Genomic DNA, 12,160 nt, shown 5'->3' with positions numbered 1-12,160 from the left:
AGGTCCTCCAACCCTCATGACCCCTCTGGTCTCCCGGCCACCTCGGATATGTTCGATCCTGATGACATCGTTCATCCTCGTTCCTCTGACTGGGCCCCAGCGGACAAGGTGGCTGAGTACGTGGCTATGCGCATTCGGAGACCCCTTGAGAGGGAGGCTCGTAGTTGTTTAAGGGCTGTGTGCCCTCGCCCCTCCTTGGAGGGCAAAGTCGCGTTGACTCCTGAAATTGACTCCCGCATGGCGACTTTCTTACAAAAGTTCATGCGCGATCCCAAGAAGGGGATCGATAGTTTCCTGGCAGTCCTGCCAGGACAAACTCCTGGATGTCCTGGGCCCGTTAACTAAGATCCTCGAGATGGCGGAGGAGGCGAAGGCATCTGTTCCCTCATTTCCCCGGAATCCTTGTCGGGCTGGGCCCAGTGAGCCATTGTGTTCCTGGGCAACGCGAACTGCGCGATTTCAACTGAACGACGGCGCACTCTTCTGATTAAGGTGGACCCCAAACTGGGGGACTTTGCAGATACTGAAGCCGGTGCAGTGGCCCAGGGGGGCCTGTTTGGGCAGCCCTTCGTGAAGGAATTGGGAAGTTTGTCAACACGTTTACTTCCTTGGATAGGGCCCAGTTGACCATTCGAAAGATCTTCCCTCGGGTTTTCCGGGGGGCCGGTCGAGGCAGGGGCCGCTCGTCCGGCCATGGTTCCAACAACCAGCCACGTGGGCAAGGCCCCGCTAAAGGACAGTACCAGGATCAAAGCCGTTTCGGCAACTTCTACCCCACAAGAGGCAAGCGAGGCAAGGGCCGAGGCTACCGAGGAGCTGCTACCTCTTCCAACGGTGAGTTTACTCCCTTCTTCCCTTCTAAAAATAGGGGGGCGGCTGGGGAATTTTTTCCAGGCGTGGACTTCTGTCACGGGGGATCCTTGGGTTCTTCAAACCATTCAAGGTTTTCGGATCGAGTATCAGGGGACTCCTACCCAACGCACCAGGCTGCGTCCCCTCCTGTTCTCCCTCCACGACTCCTCTCTGGTAGACGAGGAAGTTTCCTCTCTTCTATCCAAAGGGGCGATCGTTCTCGCAGACCTTCACCCGCGGGGTTTCTTAAGCAATATTTTTCTTGTCGACAAAACAGACGGTGGCAAGCGTCCGGTGATCAATCTGAGCAGTTTCAACGAGTGGCTGGTATACCACCACTTCAAGATGGATGGTAACCATCTTCTTCACGACATGCTGCACCCCAACGATTGGATGGTTCGCCTCGACTCGCAGGACGCCTATCTGGTGATCCCGATCTCCCCCCCCCCATCGCCATTTCCTGCAGATCCTTTGGCGCAATCAGGTTTTCGAGTTCGCCTCTCTCCCGTTCGGCCTCTCGTCGGCCCCTTGGAGCTTTACCAAGGTCCTCCACCCTGTGGTGGAGTGGTTAAGTGCTCGGGGTATTCGAATGATTGTCTACCTCGACGACATCCTGATCATGGACGCCTGCCCGCGTCGCCTTCTTCATCATCTTCAGGTAGCGGTAGATCTCTTGCAAGGACTGGGGTTTGTAATCAACGAGACAAAGTCCATGATTTCTCCTTCACAGTCTCTGATGTTTCTCGGGTTCGTGATCGACTCAAGGTCTTCTTCTCTCAGCCTTCCCACTCGGAAAATTGCGAAGATCCGTCACGAGCTGCGTCGTACCCTGGCCAGAGCTCAGGTGTCCCTTCGGGACCTGGCCCGAGTGGTGGGCTTGCTTTCCACCTCTATACAGGCGATCTTCCCGGGGCCAGTGCATTACCGCGCGCTCCAACGCCTCAAGGCGTCTTACCTCCGCAGAGGGCTCCCTGACTCACACAAAGTTGTCTTGTCGGGGGAAGCCAGGGACGAGATTCATTGGTGGCTGCAACACATGGAGGCTTGGAACAGACGCGCCATTTTTGGTTCCGCTCCAGATTTAGTTATCGAATCCGACGCCACCATGAGGGGGCTGGGGTGCCAGGTGCGGAGAGTTTTCCACAGGAGGTTTGTGGGCTCAAGAAGAGCGCAGTTTACACATCAACTGCTTGGAGCTCCTAGCGGGCTCCTTCGCCGTTCGTTGTTGGATCAGGGATCGCATTCAGTCTTCTGTACTTCTCAAGATGGACAATATCTCAGCGGTCCGCTATATCAATCATCTGGGAGGCACCAGATCCAAGGCCCTCTCCGACTTGGCAGCCAGCTTTTGGCAGTACTGCCTGGAGCATCATGTCGCGGTGACAGCGGAGTATCTTCCGGGTCGGGAGAATTTGGTGGCGGACTTTCAATCCCGGAATTTCAAGGATTCCAGTCTTTGGAAGCTAGACTCCGGAGTGTTTCGCCGATTGAACGAAATTTGGGGTCCGCTGTCGATCGACCTGTTTGCCTCGAGGCTCGACCATCAGTTGCCTCGTTACTTCAGTTGGAGGCCGGACCCTCTGGCGGTGTTCACGGACGCCTTTCTCCAGGATTGGAGCCTGGAAACCGGGTATGCGTTCCCCTCCTTTGCAATGCTGGCTCGGGTAACGGCTCAGGTCCGGCGCCAGGGAGCAGAGCTGGTAGTCCTCTCTCCTTTGTGGAGATCTCAAGTTTGGTTTCCAGTTCTTCTGGAACTTTCCTGGGATTCTCCAATCCTACTCCCCCTGTTCCCTCATCTTCTCCTCAGTCCCGACGGGGTCCCTCATCCTCTGGTTTTGCAGAACTCGTTACGACTTGTCGCGTGGAGTATTACCGGCGACGATGGGAAGTCCCGGGCCTTTCGGCAGCAGCTGGGGACCTCATGGCTAAAGCATGGGCAAACAGTACTGTCAAGCGTTATAAATCCGCTTGGGGCCGATGGTCCCGTTGGTGTCTGCGAAGGGGTTGCAATCCCATGGACACGGATTTAGTTCAAATCCTGAATTTTTTGGCCCATTTAGCGTCTGAGGGTCTTGCTTACTGATCAGTTAACACCTTTCGTTCTGCTATCTCGGCTGGTCATGTGCCTGTGAACAATTCTCCGGTTGGCGAGCATCCCCTAGTCTGTAGACTCCTCAGGGGCATTCGGCTTTCGTTACCTCCGGAACCCCGTTACTCTGCCTTATGGGACGTCAACCAGGTCCTCAATTTGTTCCTTTCCTGGCAGCCCAACAGGTTTCTGTCCATGAAGGAGCTGTCAGACAAATTGGCTATGTTACTCTGTCTGGTGTCTTGCAGACAGGTTTCTGATGTGAGAGCATTGGATATCTCTTCTAGGATGTTCACTCCTTCGGGGGTGACCTTCACTCTCTCAAGAAGTACAAAGTGTCACACAAGGGTGATTTCCTACCCGGAATTCCCGGATTGCCCCAAGCTGTGCGTGGTCCGTTGCTTGAAAGCTTATGAGGAGATGACAGAGGAGTTTTGTCCTCCGTGGGAGCGTCAGCTCCTAATTTCTCTCCGCAGGCCTTTTCAGGCGGTTTCTTCCCCCACCATTGCCAGATGGGTTCGGTGGGTTATGCAGGAAGCAGGAATCAACCTTAGGGTGTTTGGCGCCCACTCGGTTAGAGGGGCTATGGCTTCCAAAGCTTTCGGTTTGGGTGCCCGTTTAGAGGATTTCCTCAACGTAGCGGACTGGTCTTCGGACTCAACCTTTAAGAGGTTTTACTTCAAGCCTGTGCTAGATATGGCTCACCTCGTGGTGAGCAGGCTTTGAACTAGCATAATCCTCGCCTCCAGTCCTGACATAGAATGAAAAATTTCCTAGCTAACGTAACGGAGAGTTTCAATTCTATTAAGGACTCGGAGGCGAGGATTATCCCGCCCTAGGGATCATCTCAGGATTCCCGTCCCGTATTTCAGTAAGTAACACATTTTGGGGTTTTGGGAATTGCTTTATTGTCTGCTTTGTTCTATGCAGCATCATGCTGGTATTCTGCTGACATCTGTTTCTCTTCTTGGATTGATGGTTCCTTTTGCCTCCGTAGGGTCTGACTCCAACAAACAGGATGTCTGAGGAGTTCGGCTGGAGGACTTCGCACTCAGAAAGAGGAGGAAGGACCAGTGAGAGCAGACTATCTGGGTGCTGGAGGACCCCTATTGGTGGACTGTGGACAGTGCCGATTGGTTATTTTGTTTGACTACAGTTTCCCCAGGGTTTGATGGGAAATGTAGTCTATTGTTTTACTATTGGCTGCTGTGTAATAAAGTGAGGAATAGAAGGCATAATCCTCGCCTCCGAGTCCTTAATAGAATTGAAACTTTCCGCTACGTTAGCTAGGAAATTTTTAGCCAGGGTATTTTCAGCTGTTTCTCGCAGGTTATGACAAATCTTTATGAACGCCGCCTGTCTACCAAGTGTCTGTTTTGCAAGCAGGAATTCTAGGCGGATCTGCTCAGGAGAGGCCGACTTGGGGAGCCTAAAGGTTTGTTTATAGGCTCTTATCAATTTATCTAACATAAGAGCATCGTCACCCAGCATGATCTCTGATCCGTATGTAAAGGTTGGCAACAGTTTGGCTTTCATAACTGATCCCATGGGCTTTAGATTATGGCCTCAAATGGATCTAGCCAGTGACGATAAGCCACTATTGATGGCCTGTGCTTTCTCCCATATCGCCTTCTTCTGAGAACCAAAGGACTAGGATTGTTGTTCCTGCTTGGACACGGGCCATACCTCTGCCAACAAAAACCCAATTTCTAACAGCCTCTGAAATCAAACACTGTAAATCGTCCTAGTATCATCCACAAAGTAAGAGGCAGGTTGAACGTGCTAATCGAATTATTGATGAAACCAATCAATTGACATTGTAAATGAAAATACTTGTAAAGGGTGCATTACTTACCCATCTTTGGGCCCATCATACCTCTCCCCATAATGTTATTGGTACCACACATTTTAAATTGTTGAGGACGACCACCATTTACAAAGCTAAGTTCACTTTATTGTAAAAAAGCCTGCTGTTGATAATGGCAACCTTCATGGAACAAATGACAGATTGCATGATGTTGTTGCTGAAAGACAAACCAAAATGAAACAGTATCACGACCAAAGTTCTGCAGTAACCAAGACCAACATAACAGTAGGTGACATGGAAAGGATCAGGTGCCCTAAAATAAGGTTGGGAGATGACAAGTTTGGAGAACCCTTACGCTTGGTAAAAACATCATGTTCAGCCATCAGATTAAAAAATGGCAGATGGTGTAATGTGTCTCGTGATGTACGGGTCAGATCATCTGTGGTAGAAAGAGTACAGCATTCCAATATTAGTGACAGTGCCAGTCTTGAAAGCTTTGCTAACAATTCTGGTTTCTATTCATGCCCTCAGATGCTGGTCACTGAACTGGTTCATTCACCTACCGCCTATTGCACGGTTGGGGATGGTGTGAGGCATATAGGTAATGCCCAGCATAGATCTAATGCTAGACCTTTCTGCAATGTGGGAATGCCTTCAAAATGTAAGGATCTTGTAATACTTTCCCTTTTTCAAAAAAAGGGAGCAGTGGAGATGTAGTGTCTGTGATGTTTATTTAGCATAGTTTTCCTTATGTAGTAAATGATATGCCATTGCCTTGATGTTTCCCATTGTTGTCCCTTTCTCATCCTCTATCTTGTTGGGCACGTGGGTTCTGCGTGTGGGATATAGAACGTTCTGTGGTTTTGATGGTTGGGAGGGAGGGTGGTGGGCATTCTCACATTCTGAGGGAAGATATATTAAGACAAAGTAATGAATCTTATGGCTTCTGTCTTTACTACACCTTACAGTATTTAACACGCCTATCTGTGTCACCAGACACTGTTTCTTCATCTGTGAAACTTGAGGAAATTATTGGCAAAAGTCCTTTGTGCCGGTCTCTGACATGGCTAAAGAAAAGATGAAGTCACATCTTTATTAGAAGTTCTGACAGAACAAATAGAGACAGAGGGCCTGATTTAGAGTTTGGCAAACAGGGTACTCCTTCACAAATGTTGATAAAGTACCCTGTTCCCCAAACCCTAGTTTTGCAAGCCCTATTTTGAGTTGGGCTGACGGCCAGTTTTCTAACAGCTGTGCTCTGCTTGAAAATCTTACTTTGATGGCCTTGTAGGTTCTGTCTGAGTAACGGCATCAGACAGCACACCCTATTTAGCATAGATGGTCTGATGTCCATATTTTCTGCCCATCACAAATAGAAAAAAAAATTAAGCCATACGCTGAAAAGAATCTCCCAGAATGTAGGGGCGATTAAGAAAAGATGGTGGCTGTGCATTAAACTTTCAATACCTTCAAAGGAACCGCTATAACTGTGGCTCCTGTGAATGCACCAAGATTACCACTGTGGCGAAGTCAAAATATAGTGGTCGTCTAACAGACCAAGTAAAGACCTCTAAGGGCTAAATCTGCTCCTACATTGCAGTCTTGAAATCCTGCGCTTAATGTGTGAAAAAACAAACAAGTGCAAGAGCCCCATGTTTTTCTTAGGAGGCTGTTGGGTCCCATGACAACTGTCAGGGTTGCGGAGTACCAAGGCTGTGTAGTCTTCCTCCCTATCCGTCGCTCTTTCTTCCATCACTCTACACTCTTGTCTCTTTATCTCTCTCCTGCAGGCTCTTTGTCATCTCTGCTTTTCCCATTTGTCACCACTTTCCTATCTTTCTCTTGTTCCTTCTTTCTCACTTTACTGTCTTTCCCTGTCTTGTTGTCAGTAATTAAGTCATTGGCCTTGATGCGAGCAAGGAAAATGGCCCATTTGACTGTTATTGCAGTAGTAAAATATAGCAATTATCAAACTTCAGTGGGCCCATTCAGGGCTCTGGGCCGCGGTACCACTGCGCCTGCTGCTCCACTGGTAGTTACGCCTCTGCTTGCTTTGTATCAAAGTGATGATGAAAAAACACGTCTTGGACGCAAACAATAGATGGTAGATGTTTAACAACCAGCTACACGAATTGAGCATTGCATACATTCAGATATGTTTCTTGGTACACCTCCACGTGTTGCCGTGCCAGCAAGACCCTATTTGGTTTAGGAGGCAGAACCTGTTTTTTCCCGGTTAAGAAGGTGATGCCAAAAGCTGTAGGATTGTATAATTTAATAAATTGCCAATTGTTTTCTTAGTGCATTTTTTTAACTGTAGCTCTTTATCCTGTTCAGTTCTAGATTAAAAGTTTTTGGGCGTTTATTGTGAATGAGTCATAAATACGTGCTTCATAAACTGAAGTATGTTTTTTTAATAAAATCCAAATATTTGTAGCATAGTACAAGTCGTATGAACGCGACGCCCTAATTTGGACTTCTCTTTGTGCCTGGCCCCAAGCCTTTCACAATAAACCATCAAGTAATAAAAAACCGTCCTGGAGCTAATGCAGTTGGAGCAACAGCCTAACCTGCTCGGGCTGCCCTTATTATAGCTATTAAAGTCAGAGAGAGAGAGATTCAGCACAAAGATAACGTCTTTACAAATACTGCATATAGCGGTTTAGAGGATGGCTCAATTTTTATTTAAACAGACGTTTAACAAGCTTGGCGGTAAGCAAGTGTGTAACAAAAATCGAATCACCAGCTTCCACCTCATACAAATTGACAAGTTACAAGGGCACAGTATCAGTGTACTCAGCATCCAGAGTTGCTATGGTACATTGGCCTTGACAGTCTGGGGCTTAGGGGAGGTGGTGGTAGTGAAGGGATCCCGCTTTAACTCCTTTAAGAAACGCAAGCGTGCAGTTCATGATGGCGCCTCAAGATTCCAGTGAACAAGATGCATGATTTAGAGGACCAAACAAGGTATATAGCTAGACGACGACTTTTGTCAAATGTGTGACAAGGTCTGCCCACCTCTAATTTCTTATGGAGCCAGAGCAAATTGCTTGCAAATACCAAACTGAGGAGAATTATCAGTTCTGATTTGTAATTTTGGTATGCATAAAAGAGTTTGAATGCATGCATGTTAAAATTACCACAAAGTAAGAGGGCATTAATCAAAGACCATCATGTCACCTATTGGAACACTAAGCGGATTGTATACTGGTCCTGAAAAAATCCAACCGAGCTTTTCAGGCAATCAAAAGGTGTAAGACAAAAGGCAGAAATCTTTGGCTGCTCTTGCGTCCAAAGCCTGAAACCTCCTTCCTTACCATCTGAGATCCACGCAATCAAAACCTCTTTTTAGGAAACTTCTAAAAACCTGGATTTTTGCAGCCCTCCACTCACTGTACTTATCACTTATCTAATCACCCCGTTATATCAAGCAACTTTTTTTGGAACCCCAACTAAATTTCCTCCTAGCGCCATGATGCTCCTTTGGAGCAAGAGTTATGCTTTATAAATATTTTTTTTTTTTTTAAAAAAAGGCTGAAACACGTAAACAATATACATTAATATAATTACACCCTCTAACAGCATCACTTTCAGGCAATCAATCAATCGGAATTGTCAAGCGCAGTACTCACTCGTGAGGGTCTCAAGGCTCTGGGGGGTGGTAAGCAGCTCCTGTCAGTCCAAGAGCCAGGTCTTAAGGGACTTTCTGAAGATGTGCAGAGAGGGTGGCGTGTCTGATGTCGATCGGGAGCTCGTTGCAGGTCTTGGCTGCGATGTAGGAGAAGGCCCTTCAACCCGTTCTGACTCTGCGGATGCGTGGGGTTTCAGCGAGGTCGGCGGGTCGGAGGTTTCTCTTGGGTACATGGAAGGAGATTCTCTCGCTCAGGTACTGGGGTCTGGTGTTGTGGAGGCATTTGTAGGTATGGGGTAGTGTCTTGAAGGTTACTCTCTTCTCGACTGGAAGCTAGTGGAGGTCTTGCAGGTGTTGGGTGATGGCCTCAGCATACATTGACAAGGACAAAAGTCTGGCTGCAGTGTTCTGCATGGTCTGGAGTTTGCGGAGCAGAGACTTGTTGATTCAGGGGTAGAGGGCATTTCCGTAGTCCAGTCTGCTGGTTGAGTGCGTGGGTGACGGTCTTTCTTGATTCGGGGGGATCCATTTGCAGGTCTTGCGAAGGATGCAGAGGGTGTTGAATAAGGTGGAGGCAATGGCATTGACCTGTCGGGGCATGGAAAGGGAGGAGTCGAGTTTGATGGCGAGGTTCCGGGCATGGACCTTGGAGGTGTGTGGGCTGCTGAGAGCGGTTGGCCACCAGGTGTTGTCCCATGCGGTGGGGGAGGGTCCTAGGATGAGGACCTCTGTGTTCTCCCCGAGTTGAGCTTCAGGCAGCTGCTGCTCATCCAGGATGAGACTGCCTCCATTCCTTCCTGGAAGCGGAGTCTGGTGGTGATGGGAACCTTGGCGAGGGAGAGGATGACCTGGGTGTTGTCAGCATAGGAGACAACGTTGAGTCCGTGCTGTCTGACGATGGTGGCGAGGGGGGCCATGTAGATGTTAAAGAATGTAGGGCTGAGTGACGATCCTTGAGGTACTCCGCAGTTGATCTCTGTGGGTTCGGAGAGGAAGGGTGGCAGTCTGATTCTTTGGGTACGGGAAACAGCCATTATATCATGCGTTACAATGCATGCGATTACGGTGCGATCGTTACAACAAGTTTTGCTGTTTCGCCAATTCTTCTTGAGACGTCTGTAGGTGCTCTGGATTCTTGGAGGTCGGCGGTGAACCAGGTGGCCTTTCTGGGGCACTGTCTGTCGGGGTTGCGAAGGGGTGCAAGTTCGTCTGCGCAGTTGGTGATCCATCTGTGTAGTTCTTTGGCTACGAGGTTGGCGTCGGTTGAGGTGGAGGGGGCATTGCGGTTGAGGGTGGAGTTGAGGGGCTCCTCGGTGACCTTGCTCCAGTTCCTTCGCGGTCGGCGGGGTGCATGTTTGGGGGCAGTAGTTTGTCCACGTGGAAGTGTACGCAGTGGTGGTTCATCCAGAGGGGTTGCTTGGTGTGGCTGAAGTGGATGTTGTTCCCTCTCGCGAAGATGGGGTTGAGGGTGTGTCCTGCCATGTGGGTGGGGGTGGTGACGAGCTGTTTCAGTCCGAGGTTGGCGAGGTTGTCCAGAAGGGTGGAGGAGTTGGGGTTGTTGAGGTTGTCGAGTTGGAAGTTGAGGTCTCCAGTGATCTTGGAGTCGATGGCGTGGGGTGCAATGAGGTTGGCTATGGTAGTGGTGTACGCTGTTCAGGGTCCGGGGGGCCTGTAGGCGACGGTGCCACATAGGGTGGTTCTGGGGCCAGTCTGTTTCAGGAAATGGAGGTGTTCGGTGGTGGACGAGGAGTCGCTCGTGCTGGAGGTGGTGAGTCGGAGGGAGCTCTTGTGTGCGATTGCAAGTCCTCCTCCCGGGCAGTTGGGGCAGTCCTTCCTCTGGATCTTGTATCTGTCGGGGAGGTCTGTGGCGATGTAAGGGCAGAGTGGAGTTGGTCCAGGTTTCCATGAGGAATGCGACAAAAGGTGAAATGGTGTCAAGGAGGTCCCAGACCTCTACGGCATGGCTGTGCAGGTAGCGCACTTTGAGAAGGATGCATCTCAGGGCTTCGCTGGTGTTGGCGTTCGGCATGGAGGTGACGGCCGAGGGGGTGTAAAGGGTGGTGAAGGTTCGACGGCAGTGTCTGCAGGAGAACTGGCCGTGGGTGGATTTCGGTGTAGACAGATAGCAGTTGTTGGTCCTTCCGCGGCTGAGAGCGAGGAGGACGGATGAGTCGAAGCTGGAGGTGGACGGAGATCCAGGGTTTCTGGCACTGGTCGCGGTCAGGTCAAGAACGAGGGCAGACAGGCTTGCCTTTAGCGTGCCAGCCCCACGCGGCCACGCAGCAGCCGCTACTAAATAGGGAAGCGCAGCTGAGAGACAGGAACGGCAGAGGGAAGGTGCCGCGGGGGAGCAGCTTTGGAAAAAGGGCCACGAGAAATGGGCAGAGAGGAGAAAACAAGGGCACAGGCACAAAAAACGAATGAAAAGGTCAGAGAACAGTCACAGACAAACAGGCACAAAAATGATAATACAATTACTATGAGAGACAGACAAAAGACATAAAGACAAAATGGGCACAACAACTCAGACAGACAACAGTGGAACAGCAGAAGAGCAAGGCTCTCCCACTGGACCACCAGGGATGAGGCGCAGGCAGGAGCCTGCGGGTGGAGGAGGGCCTTGAACACCTACCTGGGAGAGAGGTGTCAGGGGCAGCGGCAGACGAGGCTATAGCGGAGCTGCTTGGGTGGAGAGCGAGACTCTGGCCAGGAGGCTTTTTGATTTAAATCTTTCCAGAGTACTCCTTTAATAAGCATAAAGTTTGTCCATCAGGTCGCCCTAGACCATTTTAAATTGAGATTCTTCCATTACATAGAAAAAGCTCCCTTAAAGGGTCAAAGTAGAGCTGCCCAAACTCACTAGTTACTTGAGCAAGGACTCTATAGTGGAGCATGCCATTAAGAAAACTGGGGGGTGAGAGTCCTTTTAAAAATTAGGGCTGATGCTTCTCTAGATTAGGGCCAAGAGAGACGTAACTAAGATTGGGGTAGTTCTGTTTTTTTGATGTAGCAATTGTACAGCTCTGAGAAGTGGAGCAAACACAATGTCCATTTTCTCACTTCCTTCATTCTTGTTGACAAGTTAAGATACCAGTGAGGTCTGGCCCTGAGGAGTGATTGGCAAAGAACAAAAGATAGTGCGGCGGAATTAATCTAACAAAAGAGACAATTTTTGAACCTGGAGGAAACCTGAATTAATCATTCAGGGGAGAACTTATTCTCTTTGTAACATTTATCTTGTTAAAAAAACACTCACACCGGACTGAGATCTAGATGCTTTGTCTCTATGCATATATTTGTCAAAAAACACATCAAATATCTACATTTACATACAAAGAAGTGATACAAATAAATTACAATACAAAAATTATGTACATATACATTCAACATACATCGACAATCTTATAATGTCTTCTGTCTCACAGACAGAATCCTTGTTGCCCAAATTTCTTAGGGGGCTGCGATAAACAATTCTTTCAAATCACTATGGTTCGCAACCCATATCATCAAGATAGCCCTTATCTAAACACCAATCTGGGGAGTAATGCGTCTAAACCCCGCTCTATTTTACATGGTAATGTGGATTTCTCTTTTATCAGAGTGAAAATTGTCAGGGCTTCTGTCATCTATCAAGTCGACGCGTTTCAGCCCATTTAGTCTGAGCCTCATCAGGACTAAGGGCACAAAGGAAACCTAAAATAAAGTAAAAATCCTTTGTATTTACATATACACATATAAACAAATATATACAAACTAGTACTCATAGGAGGTATGCTACAAC

General features: G+C 48.8%; 1 long non-coding RNA gene across 2 annotated transcripts in view; it reads right to left on the bottom strand.

The window, feature by feature from the left end:
- The window catches only part of LOC146860121 (uncharacterized), a 234,414-nt gene that overhangs the window by 47,743 nt on the left and 174,511 nt on the right, over positions 1-12,160 (bottom strand). Inside the window, exon 9 of one of the 2 annotated variants that reach the window (XR_014979100.1) lies at positions 4,797-4,965. The exons of the other annotated variant lie outside the window; for it this stretch is intronic. This is a non-coding gene — a long non-coding RNA (uncharacterized LOC146860121). The remainder of the gene's footprint in view (positions 1-4,796; positions 4,966-12,160) is intronic. 2 annotated transcript variants of the gene reach the window in all.

This window comes from Triturus cristatus, chromosome 3_1, assembly GCF_964204655.1.
Source record: "Triturus cristatus chromosome 3_1, aTriCri1.1, whole genome shotgun sequence".
Taxonomy (NCBI): domain Eukaryota; kingdom Metazoa; phylum Chordata; class Amphibia; order Caudata; family Salamandridae; genus Triturus; species Triturus cristatus.
This window is presented reverse-complemented; position numbering and strand designations above follow the sequence as displayed.